The 19,909-nt window shown below is 42.4% G+C and overlaps 1 protein-coding gene and 1 pseudogene across 2 annotated transcripts in view; both read left to right on the top strand.

Annotated features, from left to right (window-relative positions):
* DLGAP1 (DLG associated protein 1) overlaps window positions 1-19,909 on the top strand; it is a 976,217-nt gene that overhangs the window by 742,941 nt on the left and 213,367 nt on the right. The window lies entirely within an intron of this gene.
* On the top strand, window positions 4,377-4,801 carry LOC111553572 (annotated as a pseudogene). Its single transcript, XR_002734987.1, has one exon. The product of XR_002734987.1 is annotated as a 60S ribosomal protein L34 pseudogene (transcript).

The raw sequence follows: 19,909 nt of genomic DNA, 5'->3' as shown, positions 1-19,909 counted from the left end.
CTATTAGTAGGTGAGCAATGATGAGTGGAGATAGCTCAGCAAATCAGGACAAATTAGGGATGAAGTTACAGCAACTTAAAGTTATGCTTCCTTGGGCTTATTGACTTCTTGGCTTGTCTAACTACGGTAGAATCTCAGGTTCTTTCAGCCTGTAATCTACTTCAAGCACCCAGATTTCTCTCCATCCAATAGACTCAATAAGTTTTCATATAAACCACAGTGCCTGGGACGATTAGGTTAATATTAGAGGAGGAAATATTAGAGCAGTTAATATTACAGCAAGAATATTAAGGTAGGAAAGTAGAATGAAAACATGATTCAGTTAATATCATGACTGAAAAACAAGAACCCTTGCCTCAGTCATCTAAAATATTTTAGGTAACAGTAGAACTTGATGGCTGGAAATACACCCAGACCTCCACTTCAGAGGACTGGATTAAGCCTGCCTCTGAAGGAATACACCAATGCAATTGTATGGGTTCAAGGGGAAGTTTTTGTTTTACTTCCTGTGCTGAATATTTCCTAGGACCTATCAAAAGGTATTATCACACTGTAGCTAGGCAGACTTGTATCTGGTGAGATCAGTAGTCTGAATAGACAGAAACATTGTCTAATAATCATACATGGTGATCTAATTATTATCTAATAATCACACATCCGGCCAAATACAGGCACACACTCGTAAATGTACAGAAAAAAAAAATTTCATAAAGGACACAAAGTAAATCATTTGCAGTGGTTTCCCAGAAAGTAGTAGGTGGGGAGAGGCAGATGGTAAAGAGATAGGGAGATATTAAAAATAAGTATTTATGACTTTTTATGATTTTAACGCCAAATATAACATTTGAATAGAACCAATGCTCCTTGATAGAAGTAGGCAAACTATCATGATGTATATTCTCTGGGCGGGGGGCTGGGGTTCTGTTTGTTTCCTTTTGGTATTTTGAGACAGATGCTCCCTGTGTCACCCAGGCTGGAGTACAGTGGTATGATTTTAACTTACTGCAGCCTCCACCTCCTGGACTGCAATCCTCCATCTCAGCCTCCGGAACACAGGTAGCTGGGAAAACAGGTGCGCACTGCCATGCCTGGCTAATTTCATTTTTTCATTTTTTGAGATGGGGTCTTGCTCTGTCACCCAGGCTGGAGTGCAGTGGTGCAATCACGGCTCACTGCAACCTCCGCCTCAAGTGATCCTCCCACCTCAGCCTCCTGAGTAGCTGGGATTACAGGCGCATGCCACCACACCTGGATAATTTTTTGTATTTTTGGTAGAGATGGAGTTTTACCATGTTGGCCAGGCTGGTCTCAAACTCCTGGGCTCAAGTGATCTGCCCACCTTGGCCTCCCAAAGAGCTGAGATTACAGGCGTGAACCACCACACGCAACAGATTCTCTGGTCTTTTAAGACATTTCTTCACTTTGAAATTCCAAAGAAGCTTTATGTAGCAATAATACAATTTTTATAAAGAATAAATAGGTTCATTTGTGACACTGTTACTCTTAAAGTTTGGCCGTGTGCTATACTGTTTTCTTTTTTATTTATTTATTTTTAAATTTTGTGGCAGGGTCTTGCTCTGTTGCCCAGGCTGCAGTGCAGAGGTGTGATTATGGCTCGCTGCAGCCTTAACCTCCCAGGCCCAAGTGATCCCCTCACCTCAGCCTCCAGAGTAACTGGGACCACAGGCACATGCCACCATGCTTGGCTAATTTAAAAAAAAAAAAATTTGTATAGACGAAGACTCACTATGTTGCTCAGGCTGGTCTCAAACTCTGGAGCTCAAGTGATCCTCCCACCTCAACATCCCAAAGTGCTGGGATTACAGGTGTGAGCCACTGTGCCCCACCAATACTCTAATTCTCTTATTAGAGGAATTTCTTAAACAATGATGGAGTTGAACTGTTCTCTTCTCTTTCACATATTTCAGGGAGGGGAGTAAGGACCCGGGGTACAGTGTCCCCCATGCGAAAGCAGTGCTTACCCTCTTGGATGTGGCTTGGGACCACAGTTACGGAAGTATTTACAGTTTGATGTTTGTAACAGGAGAAATCATATTTTCCTCTAAGTTGAGACATGTTCCATCTTCCTACCTTACATCCTCCCCCATTCCTGGCAGCTCTGAGACGCTTGCTCAGGCCTTGCTTAATATAGCAAAAGCAACTAATCTTTTCATCATCTGAGGTCAGAACTAACATTCAGAAGGTTCTCGCTGGGTTTGGGTCTTCATTCCAAGCCAGTCATCTTACCCAGGAGCCCACACCTCACCCACCTTCATACACCCCACACTCCAATCCCACACGCAGTGCTCCCCACTCCCCCCAACACAAACCCTAAACCCTAAGCAGAATGACATTAAGATAACAATTTGGATTTGCAATATGTGCAGCTGGCATTCAAAAATGGAAGAAGAAAGGAAAAGCTGCAGAAAAATCTTTAAGTACTCCACAAACTGCACAAGCCACAGATGATTGAGTAATCAAGGTAACTTTCCTAGGGAAATAGCATTGCTATTCAAACAAGTTGAGTCATCAAGTATTAGCAGTAAAAAAACTTCTACATCATCCAGGCTAGTGGTCTGCAAACTATAGCCTATGGACCAAGTCCAACGTGCTGCCTGTTTCTGTAAATTAAGTGTCATCAGACATAACTCACACCTATTTGTTTACCTGCTATCTGTAAACAGAAGTTTCAGCAGAGTTGAATAGTTCCCTCTTTTAAAAGCTGAGTTGAATTGTTTGTGCAGAGTAGTCTCTGCAAGAATGTTTCGGTCCACAAAGCCAAATACATTTATTATGTGGCCCTTTACAGAGAAAATCTGCTCCGCCTGTCTAATTCATTGAACCCATTCCAAGGTAAGGAAACTAAGGCCCATAGTGGTGAACCTCCAGCAGGAGGCAGAGTCAGAATAAGAAGCTCAGGTCTCTCAGTAAACAGCCCTTTGTTCCTCTGGTGCCCAGCTCTACAAATTATTTATTGCTTGAGTATGAAGTTAATCTGAACTTCAGTTTCTTCATGTAGAAAATGAGATTACAATGCTGATCCTCTTCCCAGCATTAATGACCATTTTTGGAGAATTCTTAGAGTTCAGAGAAAGCTCACTTCTTTCTGCCAAGCACCCAGTTAATTAATAGATCCTTGTTATAAAGCAGGGAGGCAAAGGTTCAGAAGTTGAAGGGACAGATATCAATCAGAAGCTTTCTGAACAAAGCACCTTTCTTTTCTATTCAAGATAAAATCAAGTAATAAATATTCAGATATTGCCTGGACTGGTTCCTTGTCTCTCTGCTAATGAGTTTTCCTTCTTTGAATCTCTCCAAGTGGAACTGGAGACATCGCGTACTTCCACCCTTGCAGGCTCAGATGAAATAAAAAAGAGCAAGATTTATGACACAACCTACTCCTCTTGAGAGGCAGCTTATCCTTGTCCGCTGTTACATTGAAGGAAACTGACAGTGATGATTTTCAGGAGACTTTTGGTTATAACTTTTCCTTTCTTCTTTGGGGCACTCGAGGTGGGATTCCTCTATAATATTAGGAAGTCATAAAAATGCAAAAGTCCTCTCAGACACAGAGCGAGATTTAAAATCTGAAGAATACCATCTGCTTCCACCTCCTGCCGTTGTTTGGAAGCACATAAATCACCTCTTGGGAACAGAGTGCCAACCTTGAAGGGCTATGCCTCACAGACAGCCAACAAGCAAGTCCACCTTTGCCCACATTCGGGGTTATTGCGTGGCAAACAGTGAAGGGGCTTCCAGGGCTTTATGGCACACTGGCCTTCCCTTAAAGTTGTTGTGAGGTTCACATGAGATCATTCATAAGGAAGCATTATGCGAATTACAAATTAGAATGCCTCTACTTTGGCTTTGATTTGAAATCTCTCAATCTGGCTTAGTTTAATAATAATGATAATAGCTAACCTTTAAGCGCTTATTATTTGACAAGCATACAAACAGCTGCATAGATTATCTAATGTAACCATAATGCATACTCTATGACTCCTACATGGTATTATCATTTAAATCAAACAGAGAAAGAAACAAATAAGACTTAGAGGCTTTATACAATTTGACCAGGCCCCACAGCTAGTAAGTGAAATTCTCTCTGTAATCACCAATAAGCCTTGGCAACTATGGTATAATCTGAAATAATGTAATACAAATCCATTTCTGGAATAAAAGGCCTAGGAGCTGTTTTCTTTCATTCTTTCCTCTCCCAAATATGCATCTAGCTTCCTGCCATATTTGAAACCTGTATTTTCTATAATAATTTCTGAAAAATTCTCCTTTTTAAAGAAACGTTTGTTCACATATTATTGACGTGGCCTCTCATGTTGGTTTGTCTGTGAAATATTTATTTAAAGAAAAAGATGTGCCTCTTCCGGGGACGTTGTCTGCAGGCACTCAGAATGGTCCAGCGTTTGACATACCAACGTAGGCTTTCCTACAATACAGCCTCTAACGAAACTAGGCTGTCCCGAACCCCTGGTAATAGAATTGTTTACCTTTATACCAGGAAGGTTGGGAAAGCACCAAAATCTGCATGTGGTGTGTGCCCAGGCAGACTTCGAGGGGTTCGTGCTGTAAGACCTAAAGTTCTTATGAGATTGTCCAAAACAAAGAAACATGTCAGCAGGGCCTATGGTGGTTCCATGTGTGCTAAATGTGTTCGTGACAGGATCAAGCGTGCTTTCCTTATCAAGGAGCAGAAAATCGTTGTGAAAGTGTTGAAGGCACAAGCACAGAGTCAGAAAGCTAAATAAAAAAATGAAACTTTTTTGAGTAATAAAAATGAAAAGACTTGCAAAAAAGAAAGAAAGAAAGAAAGAAAGAAAAAGATGTAAAAAAAATAGACTGAAATTAAAGTAAATTTGTTTTAAAGCCTGTAAAAGGAAAATACTCTCTGGGTTTAAAATTTCCGGTTACACTCAGTCGTTTTGACATTATGTGTACTTGGAAGATCAAATATCCAATCCCCTGATCTAGTCATGGTGTTGTCAGACCGCACTAAATGGAAAACATAATTTTTGCCAACTCATGCGTAAATTAAGCAGGTGGCAAATTCTGTTTTGAGGCTGATGAAGTGGTCAGGTATCTGTGCCCTTGGGTTAAGTGAAAAAATACTAAACTAATGTAATTCTGATCTGACTGGTCTCTTGATTGAACTGTAGAGAAAAGACGTGAACAATAGCAACTCAGTTACAAAGGTCAACCAGAAAACACAAACTAGAAAAACAGGCTCTCTCAATGGGAATCTTTATCATTTACTTTTTTCTTTATGATACCTCCACAGACACCTTTTTTTTTTTTTTTTCTTCTGGAGGCAGGGTCTCACTCTGCCACCCAGGCTGGAGTACCGTGGTGCAATCCCAGCTTACTGCAGCCTCGACATCCTGTGCTCAAGCAATCCAGTAATCCTCTCAACTCAGCCCCCAGGGTAGCAGGGATCACACCAGGCTCAGCATATATATATATAAAATTTTTTTTTTTTTTTTTTTTTTTTTTGAGACAAGGTCTTAGTATGTTGCCCAGGCTGGTCTCAAACTCCTGGGCTCAACCAGTCCTCCTGCCTCAGCCTCCCAAAGTGCTGGGATTACAGGTATAAGCCACTGTGCCTGGCCCATAGGCACTGTTATGATGGAAGAAACTGACATTTAAAAAAGCCTTCATAATCCAGAGTTGTCTGATCCAGTTCGTATTAAACATTAACAAATATAGCAAAGTAATAGCAGTTGGAAACTGTCCATGTAATTAATACTGGCATTTGGACAATGCTGCAAAGCCACTTTAAGAGCAACATTATTCAGCTCCAAGTGGTAAATCCAAGACCTGAAGTTTTGTTTTTCTGTCTATACCTACTGCCATTGACTTTCTGTGAAGTTTTCAGGGCACACCTTTCCTGCTGCCAAGTGTCCTTGATTAAGAACAGAGACGACCAAAATGAACAGTACCATGATTTTACTATATTGGCATTTGAAACAGTCTCACATTTATTTTAATGACAAATCAATGATCGTGTAACTCTGGCGATCATTTTGAAAGCTTTCTTTGCCATCTGCTGGTGTCCTACTGACATGCAAGAGAATTTTTCCACCAACATACAGGAGAATTTTTCTTTTATTTTACTTACTTTTTACTTACTTTTTTCTTCCAATTATCAATATTACTGAGAATACTAATTTTAATTCTATAACTTCTAATTAAACTTATGGAAGAAAATAACTAGTCTAAGTTATCTCTAAAAATATGACAGACTGTCAAAGTTTAATTAGCTTTTATCCCTAGAATATTTTGTGGTTTCAAAGGGGTACATACTATTATTAAACTTAACATTGATTAACCAGTTTCATGTTGTAGAGATGTATGTCTGACAAGAAGTATCAGATCTAATCAAGACAGAAGTTCATCCTGAATTTCTGGATAGGACTGCCATCCTGTCTCTCTTCAAATCCAACCTTAAATTTCTTTTTCACCTAACATTCCATCACATATTTGCCCCACAATGAAATTTAAAATTTATGAAAATTAGTGGGTCCACCTCATCCACTGCATTGCTTTTGAAAACCTTTCTCTTTTCTAAAATGTTGATTATGGCCAGAGAATCACAATGATACTTCGATGTTTGCTTTTATCATTTTCGAGCAACTTCTTTCAATCATCTTTTATTTCTATCTTGTTAATTAGAAATGATTATAGATTTATAGGAAATTACAAAGATAGTACATAGAGGTCCCTGTACCCCTCACCCAGTTTCCCCAACAGTTACATCTCGACAATATCAAAACCAAGACATTGACATTGTTGCCATGTGTATGAATAGGTTTGTTGTTGTTGTTGTTATTGTTGTTGTTGTTGTTATTGTTGTTTTGAGACAGAGTCTAGCTCTGTCACCCAGGGTGGAGTGCAGTGGCGTGATCTGGGCTCACTGCAAGCTCCGCCTCCCGGGTTCATACCATTCTCCTGCCTCAGCCTCCCGAGTAGCTGGGACTACAGGCACCTGCCACCACACCCGGCTGATTTTTGTATTTTTAGTAGAGACGGGGTTTCACCATATTAGCCAGGATGGTCTCAATCTCCTGACCTTTGCGATCCGCCCGCACCGGCCTCCCAAGGTGCTGGGATTACAGGTGTGAGCCACTGCGCCCGGCCGAATAGTCCATCATTTTATCATGTGTAGATTTCTATATCCACCACTGTAATCAAGATGTAGAACCATTCCGTCACCACAACGATCTCCTAGTATCCACATTTTGCCAGTTCGGTGAAGTATAGAAACCTTACCTCCCTTCAAAGTCTCTTTGCCCTCTCCCACTTAAAATTATCTTCAACATTTCCTACACATACGTGAAGAGTCTCGTTGCACAATGTTATACTTTTTGCTTCAAATGTCAAATATAATTTAGAAACTTTTAGAGACGGAAACTCTATTGGATTTGCCCATATTTTTTTCCCAAATTGTCAAATTTGAGAAATTTTCAGCCATTATTTCTTTTTTCTTTTTTTCTTTTTATTTTTTATTATTTATTTATTTATTTATTTATTTATTTATTTATTTATTTTTGAGACGAAGTCTTGCTCTTGTCCCCCCGGCTGGTGTGCAGTGGCGCGATCTCGGCTCACTGCAAGCTCCACCTCCTGGGTTCAAGTGATTCTGCTGCCTCAGCCTTCCCAGTAGCTAGGATTACAGGCGTCTGCCACCATGCCTGGCTAATTTTTGTATTTTTAGTAGAGACAGTGTTTCACCATGTTGGCCAGGCTGGTCTCGATTTCCTGACCTCAGGTGATCCATCCGCCTCGACCCCGCAAAGTGCTGCGATTACAGGAGTGAGCCACCACGCCCGGCCATTTTCAGTGATTATTTCTATGGCTACTTTTTCATCCCCCTTCTTCTGAGATTCCAGTGACAAAAATGGCCACAATTCTCTCAATGGGGGTTTTGAGCAGGGTGGTTTCCTTAGAGGCGGATAGGTGGGCAGGCACTGTTTCGTCTCCATCATATAACATTATCTGCTTGTTGAATACAAAAAAATATTTCTTCACGCATTCTAGAAATGCCCCCATCAAATATGACCCAACTTTCACATGGACAGCCGCAAATGGGAGACCAAAGTTACACTGAGCCACTTTACCCAGCACATAGTGCCTCTTACTGGTATAAGACCATGCCTGGCTAATTTTTTGTTCTTGGCCAGGCTGATCTCGAACTCCTGACCTCCTGATCCGCCCACCTCGGCCTCCCAAAGTGCTGGGATTACAGGCGTGAGCCACTGCGCTGCCCCTTTTCTGGTTTTATTGATAATGCATTTACCGTATCCCTTTAAATGAAAAGAATGCTGACATAAATCCAGGTTAAACTGACACAAATTAAAGCAACTTTCTTTTTATTTAAAAATTGGTAACCTGAAATATGAAGAGCTGTTCTCATTCTCAGAAAAAGAGAATGAGAAACTCACAATCCAAAAGCCCGTATCACTTTCTAAATTAGTTAAATAAACAGGATGCTAGTACTTGACCTTGGCATGTAGCAGTCTTGAAGTTCCTACCACTCTAATATAAGATCTCAGCTGCTACCTTGGGACCCTACAAGGAGTTCAAGACTTTAAACACCAGTCACTTTGTAGCTTTGCAGTGGTTCAGCAATTAGCCATCTAAACACAAAATCTATAGTTCTTGTGCATAGAATTTGCCCCATGAATATTTGCTAATTGAGAGGTGAGAACATAAGATTTCCTGTGGAAATGTGCTGCTCCAGTGAACACTGTAGCTTTCTGGGATGACTCTGATGTCTCCATAGAAGCAGAAAATCTTTACAGGTTTTTCAATCACCTGAAAATAAACCACCTCATTACAGAGAGAGTGGGGTAGTCACATGTTACCCCAAACCATTTTGAGGAACAAAGTTGCAATAATTTCTTCCTTGGAAAAAAAGAACTTCTAGAAATGGGTGATAGCAAGAATCTGAGAGACTGGTAAGTGCTCACTTCTGCAGAGAAAGCCTTCCTTTCCTTTTCTGTCTCAGGCTGTTCATCCACTTTGTGTTCTTTCTCTGCACTGTCTTGTCCAAAGCGCCATGGAGGTGAGATTCCTACCCACCCTTCTTTCCTTTTTCCTCTGTTATCTGTAAATAACTAAGTGGTGCTAATAGAACCTCGGTAGTAACCTGGTCTCAAATCTCTGTCTATAAACATCTAACTAAAGAGACTTCATGGACTGCTGATCACATTTCTAGTGTGAATATAAAACTATGAGAAAATCTATAGAGGATTTGCATCAACATATATTCTATTTTTCCTAGTTTTCTTTTGAAGTGCATCATATTCCAAAAGGCTTACAAAATAGTATAAAGCTGCTAGGATGGAGGTCTCTTCCCTGTTTTGAATCTCCACAAAAAAGAAAAAAAAAAAGGCAAACTCACACTCTTTGCACCAATCCAAGCCATAAGAAACAACCCAAGTTATATGTAAAAATGTCTAAAAACTTTTTGAATTTTGTTTTTTTTTTTTAGAGACGGCACCTCACTATGTTGCCCAGGCTGGTCTTGAACTCCTGGCCTCAAGCAATCCACCCACCTCTGCCTCCCAAAGAGTTGGGATTAAAGGCACGAGCCACTACACCCGGCCCACAAATGTTTTAAAAAGTTTATAATAATATGGAGGCCAGGTGTGGTGGCTCACACCTGTAATCCCAGCACTTTGGGAGGCTGAGGTGGGCAGATCACAAGGTCAGATAGATCAAGACCATCCTGGGTAACATGGTGAAACCCCGTCTCTACTAAAAAAAAAATACAAAAAATTAGCCGGGCATGGCGGCGGGCGCCTGTAGTCCCAGCTACTCAGGAGGCTGAGGCAGGAGAATGGCGTAAACCCAGGAGGCGGAGCTTGCAGTGAACCGAGATCGAGCCACCACATTCCAGCCTGGGCGACAGAGTGAGACTCGGTCTCAGAAAAAGAAAATAATAATAATAATAATACTATGGGAAGGGGAAGGACTCTGGTATTATATTAAACTAGAAATCCACAGGACATGGGAGCATTATCCAAAATAGTGTGTTTTTGTACATACACACATAACTCAGAATGTGTGAAGAATTTTTGCTAAGGAAAAAAAAATACTAGAAGGAAATGCACTAGAATGTTAAAGTGGTTACCTTTGATATTGGAACCAAAATGGTTTTGTTTTTCTCCTTATACTTTAGTTGTCAAATGTTCTGTGGTGTGCATGTTTCACTTTTATAATAAAAGAAAAAAAAATTGAGACAGGGTCTCACTGTCACCCAGGCTGGAGTGCAGTGATGCAATCACAGCTCACTGAAGCCTGAATCTCCTAGGCTCAGGCAATCCTCCCACTTCAGCCCCTGAGTAGCTAGGACCACAGGCACAAGCCACCATGCCCAGATAATTTTAAAAATCTTTTCTAGAGACAAGGTCTCAGTATATTGCCCAGGCTGGCCTCAAGCGATCCTCCCACCTTAGCCTCCCAAAATGCTGGGATTACAGGAATGAGCCACCATATCCAGCCAAGGAACTATTTTTAATGAAGAAATAGCTAGTGTTTCATTGGTTTGGTCCTACTGGAAGCAATAATACATCTCATGTCAGCATATCCTTCAGGTTTCACCTTTTTTATATTAGTTTTCTTGATTAAATGAAATCTTTTGTATTCGGTAATTGGGCAGGATTACTGGAGATTATCTCCAGAAAGGTGCTGCTATGCTATTGTTGTATTTATCTAAGCATATAACATCTTCTAGTAAGGAATTATTTTTCAAAATTAAACTAAATTTTTAAAAAATATTCTTTCCCTTGCTTTCCTTGACCCCCACATGGGTAGCAAGTGAGGTTTTACAGGTTTTTGTAGGGTTTTTTCTCCCTCTTCAGATGTCAGAGGCAGTTAATTTGCAAACCACAGTTGCAGGTGGTTTTTGAAGCAGAGGAAGTTTAGGACAAAGGAATAAAGCTACATAAAACCAGCTCATGGTGTCTTTAAAAATATAAATCCATGCCTTTGTAATCCTTACTCTAACAAAAGCTCAGCTCTCAAGGGCATGCTTTCAGTAGTACCTGTGTTCCAGCCAGAAAAACTCCCCAAGCAATTATGGTAAGAAAAAAAGGTTTCTGTCACAGCCACGATCTAATATAATAGTGTAAACCATCTGTGTTTTCAGAAAGGGAAAGCGCTTTTGAAAATAGGAAAAGCAAAGTGCTGGGTGGAATTGTGAAGAGTCATGGCAAATCATCATCATCGTTATCCATTCAGAGAGAAAGTGATATTGACAAACCTACGCTCAAAGAGGATTAAGAAACCTCGCATTGTGAGCTGTGTCAAAGCAATGAAACGAAGGATAATGCTTTCTCAGACACCTGTGCACCTCAGTGCAGCACTGCGCAAGTTCTAGTGGGAATGGTGCTACTGAGTTAGCTGGTGACATTCATTGCAGCCTGTGCCTTTCCCTTCTCAACCTCTTCCTTGACTTTTCCTTTGCCTTCCTTCGCCTTCCCTTTTCCTTAATCTTTTCCAGAGAGAGCTCAAAGGCATTTGTCCATTTCTCACCCATTCCAACAGCTCTAGGGGAAACTTTAGGAAAAGTAAAAATAGCCATGCTCACCAGTTCTCTCTTTTCTGACCCATGTTCTTCTGGAACTCTCTGTTTGAGGGAATGTGGCAGGAATGAGATCCTAGAAATAAGCAGTTGAGCTTCTTCCATTCATATGGTTACACTGCCTTGGACAAGACTACCAAAGGCTGGTATTTACCAACCCATGTTTTATAGGACAAGTTACTTCAAAGCATTGTGAAGCCTTCATCTAAAAGAAAGAGAAACTACATCTGCAGTGTTGTCTGCAGAATTTTAAAACGTTACTGGGCGTGGTGGCTCACATCTGTAATCCCAGCACTTTGGGAGGCAGAGGCAGGCAAATCACCTTGAGGACAGGAGTTCAAGACCAGCCTGGCCAACATGCTGAAACCCTGTCTCTACTAAAAAATACAAAATTAGCCAGGCATGGTGGCAAGTGCCTGTAATCCCAGCTACTCGGGGACGCTGAGGCAGGAGAATCTCTTGAACCTGGGAGGTGGAGGTCTCAGTGAGCCGAGATCACACCATTGCACTCCAGCCTGGGCGACAGACTCCGTCTCAAAAAAAAAAAAGCCCACCTAATCCGTTAATTCTTTTAAGCCTATTAGTATGCTGCTGTGGCAGTCAAGCTGAATGTATGCAACAGGAGGCTTTCAACTCAAGATGATGAGCAAACCGAAGCTTATATTCAGCCTAGTGCTTAGGATTTGTCATGAACATTAATAGGAACTGTACATGTTATTCAGAGCCTCCCATCTGGGGGTGCATCTCCATCCTTCTGGGGTTGTACCATCATCCCTTCTGGGATTGTATTTCCATCCCTTCTGGGGCTATACATCCGTCCACTCATGCACAACCTATGGCTGTGTTTGAGAAACAATGGACTATTCAAACCGGCATGTAGTTTGTAGTGATTCCTTCCAAAAATGACTCTTCTAGATTACAGCTGCGTCACAGAAAAACCCTACCCTGTCTTAGAAAATCATGTGTTGTTCTGCTTTGCTTCCATGGAAAGTCTTCATAGGATTCTATGACTGGACAGGACACCCATATCTGACTCCCCTGGAATTCATTTCGAATCCAAATTGTTTTTTAAAAAAAGGGATTAAGAAACTTGTGGTGCTTAAAGTTCTTTCTGAAGAAATTGTTTATAATGTTAACACCACACCTCCAGAAGCATTGGAACAGAATTGGCTGATCAAGTCGGCTTCCTAGGGCCCATCCTCTGACTATGCTGTGAGGAAATGTGGGTGTTTCAGAACAGGGCGGAATCCTGACAGTGTCCCCGCTTGGCTGCCTGTTTTCCTATGTAGTCCAACATGGTAAATCATCCTCAAAACCTTTTATTTTTGGATTTCCCATATGTTCAAATGTGGGTACTCTGCATAGCAGTCCCACCGTGGACACGCACTGAACGTCTGCAGTGCGCCACTCTCCTGGGCGCTCTGTGTCATAAACATGTGTCTTTCTATCACACAAGTGTGTCACACTTCGTATCAGAGGAAAGACCACCAAATACTTATGATTATTGAAGGTAAAATCTAGTGGAAGAGCTAAAGCAAATTCTGAAAATAGAAGTATAAGCAAAGGCATAATTCATCAATGTGCCACTTATTACTTCTGCCTCCACTGAGCATACTTCTATCTTATACCATATGTCTTAGTTTGATCCCAAACGGCAGTTTGCACATGCTCATACTTCTAACTACTAACAAACCACTGTAACATTTACTCATTTCCCCTTTTAGACTGAAGCCTCCCCCAGATGCACACATCTTTCCAATTACTGTAAAAACTTCAGTTATCTGAGCGATGTGTCCACAGGCCTTCAACGCCATCCATCTTGGATTGACCTTGTCCTCATTCTTATCATTCTTTGCTCTTAATCTTCTCAGTTGTAGGGTTAATATCTCTTTTGTAGGTTATGGCACCAATTGCATGTTCTGGAAAAGGCAACTGAGAGTCCAATCAGTTGCAGCTGTGCACACTCTAGCTCAGCTGATCCGGCTGTGAACAGCAGCAAAGCAGCAGGGAGGCAGAGAAACGCTAGAATGGTCTTGAGTTCACATGAACCCAGGTTGCACTTGGTGGTGGTTCAGGGTCTGTCCTATGTATATAGATCTCCCAATAGTCTGCGTCTGGTTTTTGCACCAAGGCAGGATTTGATGAGGATTGATTGAAAAGAATAACAGCTTTCAAGGCCAATACTAGAGCTTTTGCAAATATTCACTGTGCCCTACCCCACCCTTCTGAGCACATCTGAAGGATAACTCTGTAAAGGAAACAGCACCAGTAGAACAACTTCACTCCCACGAATTTGCCTTTCAAACTGGGTGAGTTAGGAGTGAATTGATTCCGCTTCTATCTTTTTGGTCCACTTGCTTAAACTTATGGTCCTGCTGGCTGCAAAAAGTAGTAACTTAAGCACTTTAACTAAAACTTGTGATTGCCTCTTTCATTTTCCCATATGCACTGTGGGAAAGCCCCATGCTGTCAGCTGCAATAAGCCAAGGAAGGATTAGAAGGGCAGTTCTGTGACTTGACAAACTCCCCAGCAAGTAGCCCCCCAGCACCACTGCCATTTCACACCCCATATTGTTTCCCTGTAATGGGCCTGCTTAAAATCAGAGCCTATTTGCTACTTGGAGAAAATAACACTATGGGTCACTATTAGCTCTTAATAACTGAGGTTCAATAATTCCATGAGGTGTTTCCCTAAGGAAGGCCTTGTGGGAGTTAACAGGTATAGGTGAGAAGCATGAGCCCCAGGTGAGACTTTCCAGTGGGAAACCCTGGGTATCCAGGCCTCGGCTAAGCGCAGCAGAGACCCTGCGTGCCTAGTGGGAAGGGTCAGGCCAGAGACAGGTGAGTTGCTGGGAGTGCAAACCCCGCGGCAAACACTGCTCTGGCTCCCGAAGTCCACCCCTGCTCAGTACCACAGTGATGCTGGGCTGACCCCCACTACAGTCCAGGCTGTTTTCCACCCCTTCTAGAACACTCAAGAAATAAAGGTGGGGCTGCATTTCTCAAGGAGAATTGAGAAGGCGAAAAGTGCAGTGAGATCCTCACTCATTAAGTGTGTGTTCCAGGTTTGCAGCCTCAGCCTTCAGGACAGAGCAGAAAGAAAACCCAAACTGCTAGCCATTCACTGGCCATGCTCCACCCACGCCACCCCACCGGGGTCAGTGTGATCTTCACAAAAACACCTCTAGCCAGAACCCAGGAATAGTTTGCTAGGACTCACACCTCCTTATACATTTCTCTATATCTCCCTTCCCACAGCCCATCCCCACACTCCTCATCCCTAAACCACATCCTCATACTCAGATGCATTTCTGTCTTCCTTTTTTTTTTTTTTCTTTTTCTTTCTTTTTGAGACAAGGTCTCACTCTGTTGCCCAGACAGGAGTGCAGTGACATGATCATGAGTCACAACAGCCTTGATCTCCTGGGCTCAAGCAAGCCTCCCACCTCAGCCTCCCAAGTAGCTGGGACCACAGGTGGTGGCACTGAGCCAGCTAATATTTTAAATTTTTTTGTAGAGATGGAGTTTTGCTGTATTGCCCAGGCTGCTCTCAGACTCCTGGGCTCAAGTGATCTTCCTGCCTTGGCCTCCCAAAGTGTCGGCATTACAAGCATGAGCCACCACACCCGGCTGGGTTTCTGTCTTACTCCTCACCACAGTCAACACGGCTGATGATCTGGGTGGGAGATCATCATCAGCCACTTTCAGGTGATTGAAGTTGAAGTTGTCTCACCTAGGTGGTATTTTTATTTTTTTGTTTTACATTCTATTTTTGTTCCAATAGACCAATTGGGCATAAAAATTTTATAAACAGGCCGATTTACCTGGCTATTCTTTAACACAATTTTTAGTCATTCATAGCGATATGATCTGATTCACTTGTGTGATGAAAGCATTGATCACTGGAGTCATTACAGGAGGGGCATCAAGCTGTAGCTTTCATCCTCTCCAGTTATCAAGTTCTTATCAGATTGAAATGCCTGAAACAACAAGGATATGCCCTTGGCTTTGTTTTTACTTCCTTTTGTGCTGCCCTCTTACACTCTGTGGCTGAGATCATCATGTTTATAGCCAAGACTCTGCCAGGCCTTGCCCAGGGCGGCCCCTCCCGGTTCTCTGACTTCCTCTGTCGTGTTTCTGGACTCTTCTGTTGCAGACACACTGGCCTCCTTCTTGCCCTCACCCCGTGTGTTTCCCTAGCCGTGTCCTCTGGCCTCTGTGTGCCACCTTCTCAAGAACACCTGTTACTTATTAGACACTCACCAGGGAACCGTGACCCACACATGGAGAGCTCTGACCTTCTGGAACCCAGCAAGCTTGTTCCTGCCTTAGGGCTCTGGCGCTGCTTCCACCCCCTCCCCCCACCCCTGTGCCTGGAGCCCCTCCCCCACCTCCCAACTCCATGTTCACCTCTGTCTCATGGCCACTTGGCTCTGCCCCAAGTCAATCTCTTGTCCTTTACAGTGCTTACTTTTTCTTCATGACACTTATTGGCACATGAAATTAAATATTCACCTGAGTATTTGTCATCTCAATTCCAGCCAAAAAATTTTTCTGTCTTCTTCACTGCTATGCCTCCAGCTCTTAGAACAGTGACATCTGTAGTGAATGCTTTAAACACATATATGGAATAAATAAGTAAAAGAGGGCTGTGCTTTCCTCTCCACAGTCATTGATACCGTCCTTGATGGGAGCTTTTCTGGGAACAGAGGGGAGAACATTAGACCAGAGTCTTTAACCTTCTGAACCTATACCTCTTCTTGATAAACAAACAAACAAAAATCAAATTCATGGCCTTCTGCAGAGCCTGAAGCTGGGTTTGGAGGAGAAAGGGTGGGGGGTGAAGTAGGGCCCCCATCAAAATCTGCAGGGGCAGGTGACAATTTTTTATCACAAGGAGTCTTAAGTCCCAGCCCTTCAAATCATTTTCCCTAAATATTCCTTCCTTTTGGTAGGAGTAGGATAAGAGCATGTGAGAAGGTTTCCGTTCATGGTAGCTTGTCTTTCCTAGTGTAAAATGAAAGACCACTGGGTATTTATGGAGAGAGCCCACTGCACAGAGAAGCATAAATCCTGCCATGACCCAAGTTATATGTGCTAAACTTAGCCATGCAAGAAGAATCACTTTCTCCACTACAGAAAATAGTAACTCCCTATTTTAAATGTGCTTCTCATTGGCTGTAGGAGTAGCAGTGATTCATCTTCTGTAGACCTGAGTTTTAGTTTTGTGAACTAATGTATAAAGGAAACCAGGTTTGGGCCTGTCCTGGGCTCCTTAGATCTCAGAGGCAAGAGACCATAGCCTTATGCCCATGCTGTCTACTTCCAATTCCAGTGTTAACTGGGAATGGCAATGGTAGGAATGAAAAGAAAAGAGGAATATCAAGTATTATTGAATCCTTCAGTCCTACAAACACTGAACACTTCTCTGTGCCAAACCCCAAGTGCAGGGCTGGCGGAAATCATGCCTGCCCTGGAGGGGTTCACAGTCTAGCATGGACACCTACACTTTTCATGTCAGTACCATGTGCTAAATCCTCAATTTCTGCACTGCTGCTTTACAGTGAGCCTCTAGGACCCAGTGCAAATGTACATGTTCTGCACAGACTGAAAAGAGGCTGAAAACCTGGTGTAATCTGTCTCCCTAAATGACCAAGGGATTGTATACACTTGACATGTGCAATTACTTTCAACTCTACTGGTACATTGTTGAAAACTCAACTTCAGGTCAAACATGCTAACAGTTCAGCTCACATTCGAACAAAGCTGATCAGATCAAAGGAGCTGGCACAATACTGCTCTGTGGTTTACCGGTGTGTAGTGAAGCATTCTTAACATACATTCTTCAGTCTTAGGAAGGGGTGTCTTTGGTAAATATCTGGAGGCAGATTGGGCCAGCACAGAGTGAAGGAAGGTCTGTAGGGGATTGGAGTGCATGTTAGGTTGCACGGCAGCTTTCTCTTTCTATGTAGGCCCAGGACTTGGGTTTGAGTTTACTTGTATGTAGTTTTTCTTTAGAGCCCTTGCCATCATTTGCAAATGTATATTTATAGGAGCACTTTGAAGGAAGGACTATGTTTTTCCCATGATTATATAACCAGTATCTGGCATATAATAAATACTCAGTAGATATTTGTTGAATAAATTAAGTAAACAAATAGACTTTGTAAATTTTTTTCTGTCCCCGTCTTTTTGGAGCATGGATTCCACCAAATTACAGGCTTCTGAAGAGGTGTAAGGCATCTCAAAGGCAGACAGAGATTTCTCTGAAAAATCTGTTTTTAAAGAAACCTGATCCTCTCTCCCTTCTTTCTTCCGCCTGATGTGCACCTGGGAGAGAAGCTTCGGAAAGTCATATGTGAGTCACAATGAGGAGTCTCTTTACAGGTACTGTCAAGTACACTCTTAAAATGTATTTTCTCCAAGAAAAAGCTAATTCAGGTCCTTTTGTATCCTTTTCCTTCATTACCATTTCCAAGCTTTAGCTCACTTACGATTATGCTTACTTAAGCTTTTAGATTCTTGTTGTAGAGTAGGCCTCAACATGGAAAGCCACTTAAGTCCAGATCCCCATCCCGAACAGCTCCCCTCATCCTCCACCCTTCCTGAAGCTGTTCTTGGAGAGGAAGGAGGCAAGAAACGGAGCAGAAATGAGACGCTTGTGTTGTTCTGTGCAGGGAGCCTTGATAAGAACCTGGAATCCTGGGCACTAGGGTAGGAAGACATGACTCCCCGACCCCTGATACCACTCAGGCAAAATGCATAAAGATCACCCCATATGAGCTTCAACTTGGTGAATTCACAGCTCTCACAATAAAAACATTTTGTTTTACAACGGTCACATCTGTGTTCTTGCTCGGATAGGAATTATAGCCGGGAACGGTGGCTCACGCCTGTAATTCTAACACTTTGGGAGGCCGAGGCAGGTGGATCACTTGAAGTCAGAAGTTCAAGACCAGCCTGGCCAATATGCTGAAACCCCGTCTCTACTGAAAAATACAAAAATTAGCCGGGTGTAGTGGCGCACACCTGTAGTCCCAGCTATTCAGGAGACTGAGGTGGGAGGATTGCTTGAGCCCTGGAGGTGGAGGTTGCAGTGAGCTGGGGTTGCGCCAGTACACTCCAGCCTGGGTGACAGAGTGAAACCCTGTCTCAAAGGAAAAAAAAAAAAAGGAATTACAAAGGATGAGTTGTATGCAGTTTTTTGCCATTTTCTCATGGATGAAAAAATGTCATTCTGAATTTCAAAAGAGATTGCAGACCCCGTCAAGAAGAGGTTCATTCTGTGGTGGTCCTCTGCTCCTAAGCACCAAGTCACCCAGTGACCCCAGCATCCCTTCTTTAGAAGAACTTTATTCTTGTGCCTGTTTAATGTGACCAAAGAGCTCCAAGGAGCCCCTTTCAATCAGGCAGACATAATCCTTGCCTTCATAGAAACTGATTTCCGCCTTCCAGAAACGCAGCACCAACGCAGGAAAACAGACAAATATATCCATGATTAGAGTGCAGTATTCTAAGTGCAATGAAAAAGACATGTACAAGATAATCTAAGGTCTATTTTACTTTTTATTTTTTATTTTTTTCCTTTGAGATGGAGTCTCACTCGCTCTGTCGCCCAGGCTGGAGTGCAATGGCGCAATCTCGGCTCACTGCAACCTCCACCTCCCAGATTCAAGCGATTCTCCTGTCTCAGCCTCCTGAGCAGCTGGGACTACAGGCACACACCACCACATCCAGCTAATGTTTTTGTATTTTTAGTAGAGATGGGTTTTCACCATGTTGGCCAGGCTGGTCTCGAATTCTTGACCTTCAGTGATCCACTCACCTCGGCCTCCTAAAGTGCTGGGATTACAGGTGTGAACCACTGCACCCAGCCTAGGGTCCATTTTCTTCTGCTTCCATCAAAAGCATGAGAGGAAGTCCTCTTCCAAAGATGAGATCTTCAGACCACCATCTTTCTCCCTTTTCTCAGAGGGCGGAGGTACAATGAGAGAACCTGCAAGAGTCATGAAATATTAAGACATAAACTGTATTCAGATAGATGGGTTCAGGTGGGTAAATAAGAGATAAGTAAACAAATACTAGATCTTGGTTTACTAATTAATCAGGCCCTTAACAGCCCATTTCTCCATTATATTCTCCATATAACCTACAATTGCATGCGTAATACTTTGATGTCATTCAGTTCTCCCTTGCTGAACTCAGTTCTTCCCTTTAATTCCATATTAAAATTCCTTTTCCGCCCATTCCCAAACTCAGTGGCACTGATGTCTTGGAGATGTTGGTATTCTTTTGAATACCTCTTTGTCA

This window comes from Piliocolobus tephrosceles, chromosome 18 (assembly GCF_002776525.5).
Source record: "Piliocolobus tephrosceles isolate RC106 chromosome 18, ASM277652v3, whole genome shotgun sequence".
In the NCBI taxonomy this organism is placed as follows: domain Eukaryota; kingdom Metazoa; phylum Chordata; class Mammalia; order Primates; family Cercopithecidae; genus Piliocolobus; species Piliocolobus tephrosceles.
Note: the sequence above shows the minus strand (reverse complement) of the source record. Positions and strands in the feature narration are given on the sequence as shown.